The sequence below is a fragment of the Protopterus annectens genome, chromosome 1.part1 (assembly GCF_019279795.1).
Source record: "Protopterus annectens isolate FY-2018-M chromosome 1.part1, PAN1.0, whole genome shotgun sequence".
Taxonomy (NCBI): Eukaryota; Metazoa; Chordata; order Ceratodontiformes; family Protopteridae; genus Protopterus; species Protopterus annectens.
Genome location: NC_056726.1, coordinates 287,315,018 through 287,332,803, shown reverse-complemented (window position 1 = coordinate 287,332,803; position 17,786 = coordinate 287,315,018). Strand labels below are relative to the sequence as shown.

The window sequence follows — 17,786 nt, the reverse complement described above, 5'->3', positions numbered from 1 at the left end:
TCACCATGCTAGCCTGATGTATCTGTGTGAGTAACAACACGTATGCTCTTCTGCACTCTGTAACACAGCATTGAGAAAATGATGTAGCAGTGAAGCAGGCACCTGCGATACAACCACTGTATCTCTAGTTGGTCACAGGAAAGTCCTTGTAGCCAGGATTGTCAATGCTACACATACCATGGTCTCCTCAGGAATGTATAGTCCACACATCCTATGAGCCTCCATTTGAAGGTTACACACCTGTAACAGTTCCTGTCTGGTGTCTCTATCCGTTAGTAACAGTTCACTATTTCTGCATCATACAGGGCATGAAATGTTAGGGGTTGTTGGATTCTACTGTGGTGTGGAGGATGACAGTGCACACCTTCATGGTTACCAGCAGAGAGGACAGCTTCACTCACATACATTTCAGCTAACCCTGACATATTAGTGCAGTCTCTGTCTCTGTTAACCAGGATGGCAGCTACAATGACACTTACAGCTCATGGCTCAGTTTTACACATCTTGGAACCACTCTGCTATATTGTTTTCTTTCATTTGCATTCAGCCATCACATTCATTTTCATAATGCTGCTCATTTGCATGTTATGCAAGCCATGATATTTTATGGATTTGTGAGGCTAAGCCAAGTGCAGTCTCATATGTTAAACTGAGCGATTTGTTTTTGAATCACAAAGAACATTTTCACATACTCTTGGGCATGGATAGCAACATCACAGATTGAACTAGACACATCGTTTGTTTCTGAAAGATGGAATGTCATGAGTGCAGCATAATTTCACTGTCTGCTAGAAAGACAATGAGCTAGAATATGAAGCTAAATACCTGTTGTGAGGAACTTCTGCTCTTCCTTTGCGTAAAACAGAGTTTACAACTTGCTGAGACAATGACACTAAATACCTGTCAGAAAGCAAGAGAAAAAAATAGTTAACAAAGAGAAAGATACAGAGACAGCACCAGGTAAATATAAGTCATGCTGGCTTCATTACAAAAATGTAATCAAATTTCTATTAAATACACAATATTTTGCCAATATTTCTCTTGTTTTAAGTGTGTAACTAGAATATGGACTGCATAGCAACACCTATTTGATCTCACATAAAAATATATAGACTACGGGAAAGGGTCAAACAGCACTCCCAGGATATGGTAGAGATACAAACTATGGCTCAGTTTTTTTGTGTCTTACGGCTTTTCCCGGTTAGGGGTCGCCACAGTAGAACTCCGGTCTGCTAATGATTGACAGTAGATTTTTACGTGCCGAGTTGCCGGCCCTGATGTACAACCTTTAACAAAGGTACACCCATTCAAGCATGTCTCCACACAGAAGACATTCTAGCTGAGAATCGAACAGGACAACGTCTTACTGTGAGGCTACAATGCTACCACAGCACCACCACCGCAGTACAAACTATGGCTCAGTATGCAGTGCAAATTATCATGGGTAGTGACCATGTGCAGAGTGTGCCTAAATCTACCATTGTTATAGCACAGCTGTGCAATAGCCAAATTAGCATGGTAAGCACCATGAACTTTAAATGAACAACCTGACAGAAATAAGATACATGGAATATGCAAATGAAAGAATCCAAAATGGTGGAATGATTCCGAGACGGATAAAAAAGTGGTGCTGTGTGGCCATGCTTACCCATTTTGGATGCTAAAAGTTGTTGTGCACATGACAGCCGCTATGCTAAGAACAACAGTAGCAGCAGCAGCACAGTAGCATGTGTTGGGAGTTGATGTCAGAACTAGTACTTACCATTCTGCATGTCATGGCCAACTGCACCAAGAGAGGAGGCACAGACAATGCCCGACACAGCACTATCTGACAGACAAACAAGCTGTGGACCATTTCCAAGTGAAAAGTGATTCTGTAAGGGAACTAGCTGAAATGCATCACCCACAAATGGAATTGAGGGTATCATGATTTAAAGTATGCCCTTTTTTGTGGATACAAAGGTATGTGTAACATTAACCATCTTAGGTTCATAGGTTCATAGGTGCGTACTAGGCTAATGGCCCTGGAACCTTTACAAGCCTAGCCCATAGGATTGCCCTGGCATTGTGCCACCCAACCTTAGTTCCCAGTGCCTCTGTCAAGTAGAGCCACTGGAGTGATCCCCGGAGTGAATTTTCTATTTCCCATCCACTCATCAAGATTTCTCTTGAAGACGGCCAGTGAGGCACTCCGCTTGACATGTATGGGAAGTCTATTCCATAGCATGGGCAGTGTCTGGGTTATGAACCTATCCCTCCAGCTTGTTCTGTTGATTGTGGTAATGAGGTTGAGGTGTCTGGAGCATGTAGTATGTAGGGATTGGGATTTCTTTAGACGTAGCATTTCTAACAGAGCTGGGTCAGACATGGCTTTGTAAGTCAAGCAGAGATCGCCTCTAAGTAGGTAATATGAGAGAGAGAATAGTTGGAGTTTTTTGAGTCTGTCCATATAGGACAAATGTTTAAGGCCTAAGATCCTCTTTGTGAGGTATTTTTGCGGTCTCTCCAGTTGTAGGTATCTAGTGAGGTGCATGCCAAATGTGGCATTGTACTCGATGACTGACCTAATGACGGAAGAGTAGAGAGAGACAATGACCTCTTTCTTCCTGGATGCAAAACTCTTAGTAATGAGATGTGCCACATAGAAGGACTTTCTGACCACAGTGGCAATGTGGTGGTCAAAAGAGAGGTTGCTGTCAACCTGTGTTCCCAGATCTCTTATGATACCTTCTGTGTTCAGTGGACTACCATCGATGTGGTAATTCATGGGAACCTGTTCTTTCCCAAAGGGGATGACCACACATTTTTTGGCATAGAACTTAAGGCCATGGTTCTGATACCAGTCATGGGTCTCAGTGAGGCCTTTCTGTAGGATGTCAACATCACTTGGGGAATTAATTATGGCTCCCAACTTGCAATCATTTCTGAACGTTGTCAGCCAGAGTCCCTTCGTGTTGGCCTGGACTTCAGAGAAGTAGATACCAAACAGGAGAAGACCCAAGACCAAACCCCGTGGAACTCTACTCGTGCCTGGTCGACAGTCTGACTTGGAGTCAGCTACTTTCACACTGTGGGTTCTATCTGTGAGCCATTTTGCAACCCACCTAGTGATATAGGGGGTTGATGCCTAGCTTAGAAAGTTTTTCTGTGATTCCTGAGTAGGGGAATGGTACCAAAGGCCTTGGCCAGAACAAGGGAGGCTGTATGAACCAACTTGCCTTCATCCACAGCTCTGGTGACTGACTCAAAGAAGTTGACCAGGTTGAGCAGGCATGATCTACCTTTCACAAAACCAAACTATGTTGGATCCAGAGTTTGTAGGTTTCCTGTATCTTTGTTTATTATGTCCATGATGATGCATTCCATAGCTTTGCATATCAGACTTGTCAGGCTAATGGGGAGATAGTTACCAGGGTCTGTAGTTGCTCCTCCTTTGTGGAGAGTGATGACTGTAGCAGTGTGCCATTCGGTAGGGACAAAGCCTGAGGTGAGGCTGTGGCTGAATAGGGCACACAGGTGAGGTGCCAGTTCACTCTGTAGTTCATTGTAGAATACAGCCAGGGATATTGTCAGGTCCCACAGAAGCTGTATTCTTGGCCTTGGACAGTGCGGTTTTAACCTGTGCAGCAGTAATACTGGGTGCCAGGCAGTCTACTGATATTGTGATTGGTCCTTTGGTGGGAGAGAGAGGGGTATATTGGCAATATCTGTTGGCTTGGTATAGTAGGTGCCATTTTGCAACAGCTCCAAGCAAATCTGGGTATTGCTGTGGAGATTCTTTATATAACTACAGAAGGCCTTGTTGTTGTATTTACTATATGCTTCAATTCTGTTTTCATAGCTAGCTTTAGAGGATTTGATGAGGAATCTCAACATTTTGTTGAGGCTGATAAGGAAGTTTTTCCAGTCTTGAGAATTCACCTTATTTCTCATCAGTTTCCTCCTTCTGTTGTAGAGTTTTGTTTATGGCAGGGGGTCACCAGATTGGCTTCCTTTTTTTGGAGGAGAGCATCTTGGTTCTATTGGGTATGGTGAGGTCCATGCATTTGTGTACGTGTTCGTATAGGGCATTAGTGTATGATTCGGCGGTCATGCAGCTGTTCTCCAATTGCATGGATGCCGTGAATTAGCTACCACTGTTTTAGGAGCCCAAAGTTAGCTTTGGAGAAGTTTTTCATGGTGGTTACCTTTGCGGGGGGGGGGGGGTGCGGGGGGGGGATATGGATTTCCAAGGTATAAGAGGGGTACATTAGGGATATTGCAGGTTTATGCCTTGTGAATTCTAAACCAGTTCCTCAACATTATGCTGTAATATATGGAGGAGTATATCTGGTTTCCCAAACCACTAGAAGACAGAGTGGACCTTCTATGACATAACCCATTTCCCTGAGGTCCTGGCCACCAGGATCTTTACCACTGGTTCCTAAGAGTGGACATCCCAAATGGTCACTAAGTTGGTCACTGAACACACATGCCAGCTGGACAGGACTGTACAAGCAGGTATCATGCATGATGGGAGCAGTCCACATATAATATGCTGTTTAATGTGCACTGCAGGCAATGTAGGGTATGTCTTAAAGCCCAGATTGATAACCCCAATTTGTAACCCTGAGAAAGTGAAACAAATTTCATAAAATATATCCCATGCAAAATCACGAAATACAGTGGAGTAATTACTTGGACTAGTGAAGAGACTTTAAATGATTACATGTCAGGAGGAGCATGGCAGTTTAGCCTGGACATATGCCTATCTGTTGTGTGTCTCATGTGCCACAACATGACATTATGTAGAAAAATGGAGCAGCAGGCAAACATCATGCCAAGATTTTTCATACAAATTACAGCATAAAAAAACAAAGGGGCATGAGGAGAGTCAGGAAAGGAATTTTGAGCAGCAGCAGAATCACAGCCTAGGCAGTGATGGGCACAATACTTTGAAGTACCAACAAAGAGCCAGTGCCTAGTCCACAACTACAGGCCATGACACAAACAACACAGCATAAAATGATGCATGCAACAGCATATTCAGACTATGCAGAGCAGTGTATATGGACTGGCCACATTGTATATCAGACATTGCCTGCTCAAACAAGTTAGATGGGGAGGGCATAATTGTCATCACTCAGGGTCATAGGAGGTGACTATGATAGCCACATACTCTGGGACTTTGTGGGGAGTCAAAAGGATAGCATCCTTCAGTGGTGGAGTTTTGCTGTCACAATATAAGTATCGACAAGTGTCAACAGATTTAGATCATGGCAAAGAAAGGGCAGCACTATAGGACAAAATGTGTGTACCCTAAAGAGGGTTGCTATTTGCTGAGCCTGAGGAAAAATGGAGCTCAGACCTTGGGCAATGTCCATGACAAGGGGTTGCAAGACATATACTCGCAGATGATACTGATGTTATCTCATTAACAGTTTGCACCCTATCACCTCACATCCTGAGTGAAGCTCCCATGGACGCTGACTTAATGACCTGCAAAGATAGACTGTTTCCCCAAAACAGCATTGGACAGAGTATTTCTTCTATGAGACAACCCATTTCCCTGAGGTTCTGGGCATCATAGATTGCACCAATAATGCTGCCAAGGCCCCACCTGGTCTGCAGGCCTATGATACATCAACAGGTAGGGTTTCTGTAATGGCTAAGCCATTATTTTTATATGGTGCCTATGCACCACTGAGCCAGAGTACATGGTTCACTTATAAGGCACATGTCTGATCTTTAGCAATGGTTCCTGAGAATGGACATCCCATGGATGCACCTATGGAGGATACATTTGACACCAACAACTTCAGCAGGACTGTTTACTTCCTGTCTTTAAATCCCACGGATGCACCTAAGATGGATACATTTGACACCAGCAACCTCAGCAGGACTGTTTGTTCCCTGTACTTAGTCCAGGTCACTATACAATTGGTACATGTCCTCCAGAAGGCCACAGAGCAAACTGTGTGAATTAAACATCAGTGCCTGGACCACTGACCTGCACATCCATTGGTTGATTATGAGTTTCATAATTATATCAGGGACAGTCCTGGAATCATGCTGATGTTGTAATCTTCTGTGTTTCTCCACTTTGGCAAGTATTCTCACCACAGATGTGGTGCGCATGTCAAATGTGTAGACTGGGGTCATATCCTTTGTGAGACTCTGAAGTACAAGTTTTTGTTATGATCTAGTGAGGTCTTATGCTCAACTAGTACCACCACAAAAGCCCATGTAATGGTGGCTGTTAGAGACTCCTCTATTTGTAGTGTTTCAGACAGCAGCCTGCCATTACATGCTGTCATCATCACTATCAGCCACATATGCCCTGTTAATGTCAGCCCTAAGTTATTCCATTTTGCCTGACCCTCCACCAGTGGAATCTGTGAATGCATGAAAGTAGATGACACCACTGTTAGCCTACACATATACCCCCTACCCCATATCTTCCTGTGGCAAACATACTGGTGTATATAAAACAGTGCTGTGCAATAATTGGAAGATGTATCTTATCATACAAGATGTTGCATGTGCAGATCAGAGGTGATTGAATGGACAGATATGTAGGTTGTCTTAGTCCATCCTTCTCTTTGGTCATGAGGTGGTATGTGCTAAAATCTATTGCAACTGACATAACTAGGCAGGTGCTTCCGCTATTGACACAAGAGTGATTGGTGCCAGGCCTGCTCCCAGATCCAAGTCACCTCCAGGTAAGAGAGGCACCCTGACTCGTGAACGCCACCAATAATTCCTCCACCTCTGTTAGGTATGTCAGTGTTGGACAGCTGACCCCTGTGATGGACTTGTCTGAATCAATATCCCATGCCTTTTTCTTTGCATGGAGGATCATATCAATAACCTTCCAGTGCATCTGCTGTAGGGACCTATTATGCTTGCCTATAGCATTCACATCCTACACCAGTCACTGCCAAATGTGGTCCCAATAATACTTGTCTGCATCACCTTTGCCCAGAATATTCCTACTATATGTTCAGAGGACTTGAAATAACAATGCATTCACCTGGCTAGTGATCATTTTAAGTGTTGCCATACCAGTAAATGTCCACATAAGGATGACACATTATTCAGTAGCTGTATATACTATGCTATGGAATGCATACAAGTATGACCCTGGCCTCTTCTCCTTTAGAGATCTTATTAACAATTGCAATTACTGCTATCCACAGCAACAACTCCCCTCTTTTGGAACAGTACCCATGGCTCTACATGAAGTCCTGGAGCCCCACACCCCTTTTGGCATGTAATACATATAGTATCATAGGTTTACAGCATTATTAACCCCACACATTGTCAGATACGAATCTGCCATGCCAATGTGGTGGTCTCAATTAAATATACAAGACATGTGCCTTACTCTCCGTGACAGCAATCACAAAGTGCTGTGAATTTTGTACTTTACAGGAAAGATTTTCACTAAACCTGTAATGCTTCCCATCTACACAGCTTTTAATGACACTCCTCAATACCTTAATCAAACTACTGTAGGTGCTTTGCAATATGGAGGCAGTGCTTTATATCACACTAACAGCAGGCAGTTAGGATGACAGCTATGGCAGTGAATCCAGGCAACTCTAATGTCTATGAGTTGCTGCCTGTGCTCAGTGCACTGCCTTAGGTACTGGCATGAATCATGAACAGCACATTTACCACAAAGCATGTGACCTCTATGTCCATGCATATGCCACATGTACAGACACAGCAAAATACAGCAGTAAATTGTGCTACACATAGTTTACATACATGCATTGGTTCTTGCACTGTGTGTGCTCTACGTATTCCTGTACAGCATGCAGGGATGTGTGATTAAAGTAAGTGACATTAGAGTGGGAGAGGGAGTGAGTGTGGGTTATGGTTAGAGTAAGGGAAAAATTAGAGGACAGATTTAGTGAAATGTTTAATGGAAAGAAACAGATTAGGGTATAGAGTTAGTGCTGCACCTACTTGTGTCCGAGCATGTTGTGTAGTGATACTGTTTCTGAATGTCTAAATGAGAATCTAACTTCCTGGTATGTTGTTTGCAGGCAATCTCATTACAGCAGGAATAGGCAATTAGTGACTCATTAGCTAATACAGTAATTTTCTGAAGACAGCTCTGTCAGGATTTTTAATACTCAAGTAATTTGCCATGCATTAAAGACCCATTACACATTTTCCAAACTCAGCCTGTTACATATAGCTACCTCCTAGTCCAAAACCCATCAGTTTTGGATTTAATACAATGGGGCACAGAACCTTGATAACTTTTTGCCATTCCAGTTTGCTAGTCCAGGCCTGTGTGTCACTGTCAACTGGAGGAGCTAGAAGGGTAGTGCTTATCGGCACCACTTGGCATTGTCTTCTGTCTGTTTACTCAACCATTGTAAAGGAGTGTAGTCAGTAATTAAGCTGAAATGCCTATATAATAAATCACACTTTAAGGAACAGAAGGCCTACTTTACTGCTAAACACTCTCTTTCTATAGATGAATTTCTGTTTCCAGCATTGCTTAGCTTACTACTAATATAGCACACAAGGTGCTCCTCACCTTGAATGTATTGGGACAACACTGCTGTCAAACCTACCTCTTGTGCATCTGCACATAGGGATAACTTCTTTACTAAAATCAGGTATCACTAACACTGGTTCAGAATAAAGATCATTTTTAGCCCATTAAGTGCTCTATCTGCCTTCAGAGACCACTGCACCTTCATAAGAGCTTCCCTTTATGTGAGATCTGTCAGAGGACAGGAAATAGTTGCAAAATTAGGGAAAACATCCTAAAATGCCAGCTAGGTCAAGAACAGCCTTCAGTATTTTAGTGCAGGCTATAAGCCAATTCATTACATCCTCTATCTTTTCTGGTTGTGATGTTAACCACCCCTCTTCCTGTAAGGTATTCCAAATGTTTGTCTTCCACCATATCTAGTTTAGTTTTCTTAGGATTCACAGTAAAGCCTGTCTATCTTATGGATTGTAGCACAGCCTGTATTTTAAGCAAATGAGACTCATAGTCTTCTAAACAGATTAGTACATTATCCATTTATGCAGCAGTATATCATAAATGGGGCTTCAATATTTTATGCATCAGCCTACAGGACTCCTTGAAGGCCAAATGGTAACACATGGTACTGGAACAGACTGCCAGGGGTTACAAAGGCTGTCTTTTTTTCTTGAGCAGAGGGATTAAGAGGAATCTGCCAATACCACATTGTTAAGTCTAGAGTTGTTAAGTATCTGGCGTTTCCTAGGTTCTCTATAAAAGGTACTAGGCTAGCTGCCTTTGTGGACCATTTTAAGCCTAGCCAATTTCTATTTTGTGCTCAAAATACCCTATCCCATTTGGTTATAGATTGCCCTTGCCCATCCCATGGTTGATAATCATTTATTACCCCTAATGAGAATAAATGGATCTCATACCATAGATAATTTGAGGGGGACCTATGCATGGGATAAAGCTTCTAGGAGCTGCATCTGTCCATTAGTAGAATGGGGTGTAGTCCTGGGGTAACATTTTCTGTTTCCCATCCATAGATCTAAATTGCGCTTAAAATTCATCTATTCAGTTTATCAGTTCTGGGCATGTGGTAACTACCAAATTTTGATATATTATTCAGATTCCTAAAGTTATTACAGAATCTAATATATCCATCAGGTTTAAGAACTAGCAATACTGGGCTGTTGCTTTTAGTTTGTGACTCCTAGCTTGAGCATCTCTTGAACTTCTCTTACTGTGTTTGCGACTCTCGTATTTTGCAAGGTCTCATTTTAACCTTCACTCCAGCTGTTGTCTCTATATCATCTTCTGTCAGTTTAGCTATCCCACAGATTTCTGAAAACACTCCTTCACTTATTAAGAGAAGTTCTCTTATTTCTTGCTTTTTGATTTTGACAAGGATTCTTCTAACTGCACTTCGGGTAAAAATTCTCTGACCACTCGTGTATGCATTTTAGCTTGCAAGCTTGCTAATGAACTTCCTACTTCTTTACAAGGGTTCATTTCATTAATGTGACAGATTTGCTGTAATTTCTCTTTCCTGACTGTCTAACCTTGCAGTTCATTATATTTATTTTTTGATAATCTCAAATGGCCCTTACCACTTATTCAAAATGTGTGCTCAATGGAGAGCACAACTACGACTATTATTACTACTACTACTACTAAGAGTACCTGATCTCCTGGATAAATGCTCTAGGTCAGGCATTTTTATTATAAAATTGCTATATCTCATTCACTTTCTGCATGTGCTCCTTAGCCTGTCTTGTAAACTACTGTATTGTATTATCACACTTTTAAACAGTATCTTCTATTCTTGATAAATTTCTTTGGAAACATCAAGCAACTCTTTGGTATGTCTGTTTTATAAAAGTTCAAATGAGACATACCCAATTGAAGATTGTGGCACCTCTCTGATAGCAAACATCTTTTCTGTAACTTATATGCCAACTCATTATTCCTTGTTGCATGAGTGTCAGTGTCTTAGCCCTCATTCATAAACTAAACAGATGTATCAAGTCATTGCTTTACCTTTTTCCCTGATTGTACTTGTCTCCATTTCACATCATGTTCAATATTTACTATGTGTACTCCATGTTTAATATAAATGTTGACTCGCCACTTGACCTGAGTTGTTGCTGAAAAGGGTATGCCCACCAGCCAACTTACCCAGCTATCAAACTGCAATAAGTAAAGTATGTTAACAACTGTCCAAATTCTTCCAGTCTGTGTCAATAACCTTTCTTAGTATAGACTTCAGTGTTTATTGAATTCCTCTACTAATCCATCATTCTGTGGATGGCAGACTGATGTCTTCAACTGTTTGACCTTACAGCACTGGCAGAATTGCTGCAATACTCATGACGTAAAGGGAGTGCCTCAGTCTATTTAAGGATACCCATTTTGTAAAATAACAATACCAGTTCTCTAGCAACAGCTTAGCAGTAGCTTTGCATAATGACACCACCTCTCAAAATTTTGTATCTTAGTAGCCCCAAAAAGTCTAAGGCAATACATTCAAATGGTTCATCTAAAATAGGCATTAGGGTTAATGATCACTTAAATCCAGGACGGAGTGCAGATTTCTGTCTGAAGAAACAGAACAGAAATGTTCTATCTCTTTCATTATGCTTGGCCATTAAAATCTGGCAAGTACTCTTGCCTTTCTTCACCCCTCCCAGGTGACCTCTTAACATGTGACTATGGGCTAGCTTTATTACTAGTGTCATAGATGATTTTGGCACTATTAACTGATGAAGAAGTCTTCTCTTTCTTTCTTTATTCTGTATAAGAGGTAATCGTTCAACTCAATATGGAGTTAGTGGTAACAGGAACATCCTGTTTGCTGTTCTGCCCTACAAGCTTAGTTGGTTCTACCTGACATAATCGAAACCACACAACACCGACAACCACATCACCGACACCACATATTCGACAGTCCATAAACACGAAACCACACATAACCGACAACGAAATAACCGACGGTACACAAACACGAAACCCCATACAAAACAAAACACATCCCCATTCCACAAACCACACACACAACACAAGCACACCAAAATCCTTACAAGCCCACACTAAACCTTACCCTAACCCTAAGGTCCGTCACTATCGCACACTTACCTACCCGCTCCCTAACCCTAACTCACTTAACCCGCCCTATCGCTCCCTAACCCTAACTCACTTAACCCACCCCTATCGCTCCCTAACCCTAACTCACTTAACCCACCCCTATCGCTCCCTAACCCTAACTCACTTAACCCACCCCTATCGCTCCCTAACCCTAACTCACTTAACCCACCCCTATCCCCACAGACCGTCAATCTCCACACTTACCTGCCTCGCACCCTAACGTCCGTCACTACCGCATACTCACACAGCCTTTCCCCATGTCGGCATCCTCGGCGTTGGTGTTGTCATCCGTCGTGTCGGTCTTCTGCATTGTCGATGTTCTGCAACCCGCGATTCGCGTCGGTCTTCTTCGCTTTCGATCTTCTGGAGCTCCGGATTCCGATGTCGGTCTTCTCAGCTGTCGACGAAGTCAGGTAGAACCGCTTAGTTATACTCTACTCTAATGCCACACGTGAAGTATCACAGTTCTTAGGCAGCTACTAGGCATGCAGTTGAGATGGCAAATTCAGGAACATAGCCAAGTTTCCAAATTGCCCCAGAACGCTGTCTGATTAAGTGACTTGCAAAATGTCACACATTAAGTAAATGGAGGCAGAGGGACTCAAATCCTAGACTACTGGGAGCCACTCATTAACAAGTTATAGCTCCTGTGCATTAAATGATGGACAAAACTCTACCACAAATGGGATTCAAGCCTATGTGGATATTCATCCAGTGGATCTTAAGTCTATGTGGGCATCTTTCACTTTGTTTTTTTCTTCTTCTTAAGTTTATTGGAATTACCTGTAAGCCAGTAACTCAGTGCTACTTTGTTCACTGGCTTATTTTGAGGTGTAATGTACAGCTTCCTCTCCCAAAAAAAACTAGAACTGCAATTTTTCTATGTCTTCCCCTACAAAGTCTACTGCTAAACAAAACTCATCTTCAACTTTACTTTCAGTTATCTATACAAGTTCTTGAGCGCTCTCTTTTCCTTAGGTTGCTCCTTGTCTGTTTTAGTATGAATGGATAGCACTCTTTCATTTTTGTTTTCCTTCTCTGCAAAGGGTATCACAGAATAACATTTAAACAAACCAAAGAAGGACCAGGAGCAGGCTGCGGATTCCAATTTCAAAGTAGTTTATTCCAGAACAGACGACATCCAAACACAAAACAACACTAACAGGCTGTACACAAAACAATACAAGAAACCATGCCATGGGAATACTTTCCTGTCACATGAAAGCATGCACCCTCAGCACATTTTTAAGAATGTTGTAAGAAATCAAGCTTTTAGAGCTTCTAGGCTCAATGGAAGGGAAGCAGACTTTATAGATTGCACTGATAATGTTATTAAAAATTTAATGGAGAGAGGTTATGATGAGAAGATGGTAAAGAATAATGTACAGGAAGTGGCCAAACTTAGAGATTCAGTTGCAAAACCTTATTTCTCAGACAGAAGTGCCTCTAGTAACATTAAAAACACTAATACTACAAGGAAACTTAAGATGCCCCTATACTACTCATCTGATATATATAAATATATGGGCATAGTAAAGAAAAACTGGGGTATTTTAACCTCAGACAAAGACATTAGTAATGTTATTGACCATGAACCTAGATTTTTGTTTAAGAATGAGCTGTCCCTTAAAAGGAAGCTATGTTTTCCAAGGAATTAATTTAAACCTTTAGAATATGAAGGTTTAACTATGTGTGGACGGTGTAATTATTGTAGTTACTTGAACACCAGTACTAAATGTATGCACCCAGATGAAAAAAGGGGGATACACTTTTCAAATTTCTGCTACATGTAATACTAAACATGTGGTATATCTTGCACATCACTTGAAATGTTTTAAATTCTATGTTTGGAAAACTGATAGGGCACTTAAAGATCAAATCAGAGAACATATATATAATATTAATAGAAGGGATAAAGTTAGTGCACTTTCTAAGCATGTCAGTGACAATGATGATGGACATATTTTTAAGTTTATTGTGATAGGAAGGGTTAATGAAAATATCAGAGGTGGTGATGTCCGCAATAAAACTGAGGCCTTAGAAGCCAAATGGATTGTTAGACTGAAAGCAGACTGTGGGCATGGTTTAAATGACCATATACCTCTGAAGCCTATTTTAAAGAAGAGACCACTTTTTTGATGAAAACATTTTTCATATGTGTTTATACTTTAAGTATCAGTTTTTAATATATGCATTTTTAATAGATATATTTTTAATACTTTTAATAAAGTTGCATGTGTATTTTCAATACATTATTATGTATGCTTTTATATTTGTACCACTTTCTTTAAGGAAATGTGTATGTGGCTTTAAGAAAAAATCATGTGACCAGTCACTGGCTGTTTTGCAGCGCTTCTAGAGTATAAAATGATGCTTAAATGAAACATTGTTACACCTGACGAAGTGGGATACACACCTATGAAAGCGTGTGTTGTTTTGTGTTTGGATGTCGTCTGTTCTGGAATAAATTACTTTGAAACTGGAATCTGCAGCCTGCTCCTGGTCCTTCTTTGGTTTGTTTAAATTTGGACTATATTTGTTTTTTGGGCCTTGAGACTTGCATTTGGTGGTAGCTATTTTTCTGATTCACAGAATAAAATGTATCTTCCACATCCTTTTTACTGCATAACCACTCTCAAATAAATATAGCACTGAACATTCACACAGGAGATAAGGGTTTGTTTCCATGATGGGGAGTATGAGTATCTTTTGTCTAGTAGTTGGCACAGAAGATTAAGGATCTGTTATCTAGCTATTTCATGTAGTCCATTGGTCCAGGGTTTGATTCCCTCAGCTTCCTTTGTCTAACTGTGTAACTTTGGGCAAGTCACTTTATCAGACAACATTCTCGAGCTGACTCTGAAAAGGGTCCATGGAGACCAGTGCTCTACGCTGGTAGGTAAATATAAAATAAAATTCTATCCCTTTTGTAATTTCTATACCAACTCATTTCTTCTTCTTGTGATTCCAGACCTCTGCATGAGTGTCTTGCCCTTCATTCTTATACTGAATGTATGAATCAAGTCACTGTTTACCTGTTTTTAATTAAGAGAATCAGCCAACCACAGTGTGTCTATGGCTTTTTCTCCTCCCACATTTTATTACTTCACAAATTAAATCAGCTATTACAGCTACAGGATGTGAAAGTCTTCCTAGGACTGTTTGGATTTGCATGTGTCAAGGGGTATTTCTGTCTGTCATCACAAAACATATTACCACCACTTTTTGCTAGTACTAATCTTATGCTTATACATCAAGGTCACTTTGACAAGGGAAGTTATGATGTCAGAGTCTAACAGACCTTGAACTCCTCTTCCTTCTAGGAATACAGTACACTTTACTAGTTTAGTTATAATGCAATGGTGTAATGCTGACTTAATTATTCTAACTGTAGTCTTGAAATACACTAACGGAATAACTTCAATTGTAGCATAAACGTCACTTTTTGCATTCCTACTACCATTCTCTTCAATATTAGTAGCAAAGAACTTAGCAATCTGACATCCTCCTCCTCACACTTGAAACAAGTTAACCCATTACTTGCTCCTTTTTGCTTCAGAGATGGGGTGGGGGCATTTCCTATTGCCACTTTAGACTTGGAAATAGACAATTCAAGTTTAAAGAATGTATCAATAACTAATAAGCATTCTACTAACCTTACAAACTTATCTGAATTCATGCCATAAATACATTGACTACTATTGTATTTTATTTTTCTATACAATAATTAGCCAATTTATGTTAATTTCTCTATTGGCTTTGAATTAAAATGCTATGTTCATGTAAGAAGTATTTAAAAATCATGTAAAGATGCTCATTTATAGATGGTTATACCCTGCAATTATAAATGTGCATCATGTATAACTTAAATGTGGAGCTTTTCTCCCCGGGCCTCCACTGAAAATGGGTTTTACTCAGCATGACTTTTCCTGGTCAAGAAAGACAAATAAACAAATAAATAAATAATTCTTGGGGTCACTTTGCAGTGGATATTTTCTTATATTACTAGGCAAAGCTCTTTTAATTCACTCTTTCTTTCAGGTTCTAGCCATAGCTTTAAATATGTTTTAAGTGCCACAATTGCATACTCACTGGTTCGCTGGCATTAAAAGTCCAGTTTTCAAATTCTATGGCTTGTACTTTAGATATTATTCCATTCTTACCCAAATGTTCTTTTTTAGCTTATCATAATCTGCTTAATCAGTCCATTTTATGTCTATATACATTTTTATTCCCCACAAGACCTGTCAGATATCTCCACTGCCTTATCCGAAATGGTCCATTAATTTAATCAGGGGTGAGAAGCAGGCATCCTCAAGTTAGCTGAGAGTCCCATTAACCATTTATTACTGCCTAGGGTGTCTCTTGATCACCCCATTCATGCCTCCTAAGGCAAGAATCCCAGAGTCAAAAAAGATTTTTGAATATTCTCTTGGAATCCCAGCCGGTGCAGATAATCTCTTTCCCAAATGAAAAAATCCTGATACTTTGAAAAATACTATGCAAATATAAGCAAGCTATCTAAATATGGAAATATGTGGATATTCTGTAGCCTGTAATATGCTAAGACAGCAGCCAGACATTTGTGAACACTTTGCTGCAGTGGATAGCCCACAGGGTAAGACAGAGATCTGTTAATGTGATCCAGACACACAAAACCTTAAGAAACACCCGAAATATGGATGAAAAGAAATTCGATGATATACATCTTTTAAATCTAAAGTTACTAAAAAAACTCAAATGAGGAAGAATGGGTAACAGGTTTTGAAATAATAGCATTTTGAACTTGGGCACAATCACAAACTATTTCAGGAAAGAAAGAATCAGAGCTGGTTGCCAGGAATTTTCTTTGGCATTACAAACATTCTTGAATAAAACACGTTCACCAGCCAGGAAAGAGGAACTGCTTCTGTTATCTTCTGAGACAGCATGTTATGTAGGACAGGAGGGAAAAGAAGAGTTTGTTCTGGTGGATGATGAGGAATACCCTGGAAAGGAAGAATCTCCTTCCACTGCCAACTGCCATCCTAGATATATTACATTCAGAGCCCATCTGTTTGAAACAATCTGTTGCCAAAGTGGGAAATGAAGAGTCAGACTTTCTGAAAGAGATAAAAGACTTGTCAAGATGGGAGGAGAGAAAAGTCTTGTTTGACTTTCCTTTGTTCTGGGGGGAGGGGTCCAGCTTTATTTTTGTTGCCTCCCTGCTATTACTTTTTAAACATCAGCTTAAAAGCACTCAGCTGAGATCGATTACTTTGATTCTTGTTAAAACTGCATGAGGTAGCAGAATATCCCTAGGAAAGTTACAGAAGGAGGGCTGAAAATTTTCAGAAATTACCTTAATCAGCTTACTTCTCTAGCCACGCTCTTTGATATCCTCTGCAGCAGTGGGTCCAGAAACAAAATCTATCCAAAGGATAATTCAAAATGTCATTCTTGACATCTTTTGGAAGGTTCTGAGAATACACCCAGGCAAATTTCCACAACAACAGTACCATTGTCAACAGTCCTGGAAGCAGTATGTACAGAGCCAGAAACACACTTCAAACAATAAGTAGTGATCTGAGAAACAGAAGAAATTGGACTACACAAAGCAGATTTTTCCATGCAAGAGGAAACTGCAGCCACAAGATTCCTCATTCTTTCACACTAGAGCAGAATAAACTTTAACATATGAGACTGATAATTCATAATTCTGATCAATAGCTTTTCCATTGTTGTCAGAAGGAGTGGAATTAACAAAATGCTTGCCAGAAGCTGTATTTAAGATGCTGGGTCAGGTCTGAGATTGGTGTATAAAATGTGAAAGAATGAAGAACTTTGTACATTCTGTCTTTAGGGGCAGCAGGCTGGCTGTCAGGAAAAAAAGAGAGGCTGTGACAAGCATATCCTCTAATACTGACAGCACCAAGGGATGGGCGAGGGCTCTGCAAATTCCAGTTATAGTGATTCATAGTGTTTTCTGAGGGATTAAAATGCCTCAGTGTCCTCCCACTAAAAACACTGACTAATTCTGGAAATAGTCTAAGAAAAGGTGAATCCTTCACAGTGTGATTCAGATACCATATTCTTCTCAGACTCTGAATCAGAAACCAGAGGAGAAAAAAAATGAATCTTTCCCTTCACATTCCCCTATATACCATATCTTGGACCTCTTCAGGAA

General features: G+C 40.5%; 1 protein-coding gene across 1 annotated transcript in view; it reads right to left on the bottom strand.

Moving 5' to 3' along the window:
* LOC122804578 (suppressor of cytokine signaling 1-like) overlaps window positions 1-17,786 on the bottom strand; it is a 625,285-nt gene that overhangs the window by 129,122 nt on the left and 478,377 nt on the right. Inside the window, exon 2 of the mRNA XM_044074529.1 lies at window positions 826-900. The gene's annotated coding sequence lies outside the window, so the exon portion shown is untranslated. The remainder of the gene's footprint in view (window positions 1-825; window positions 901-17,786) is intronic.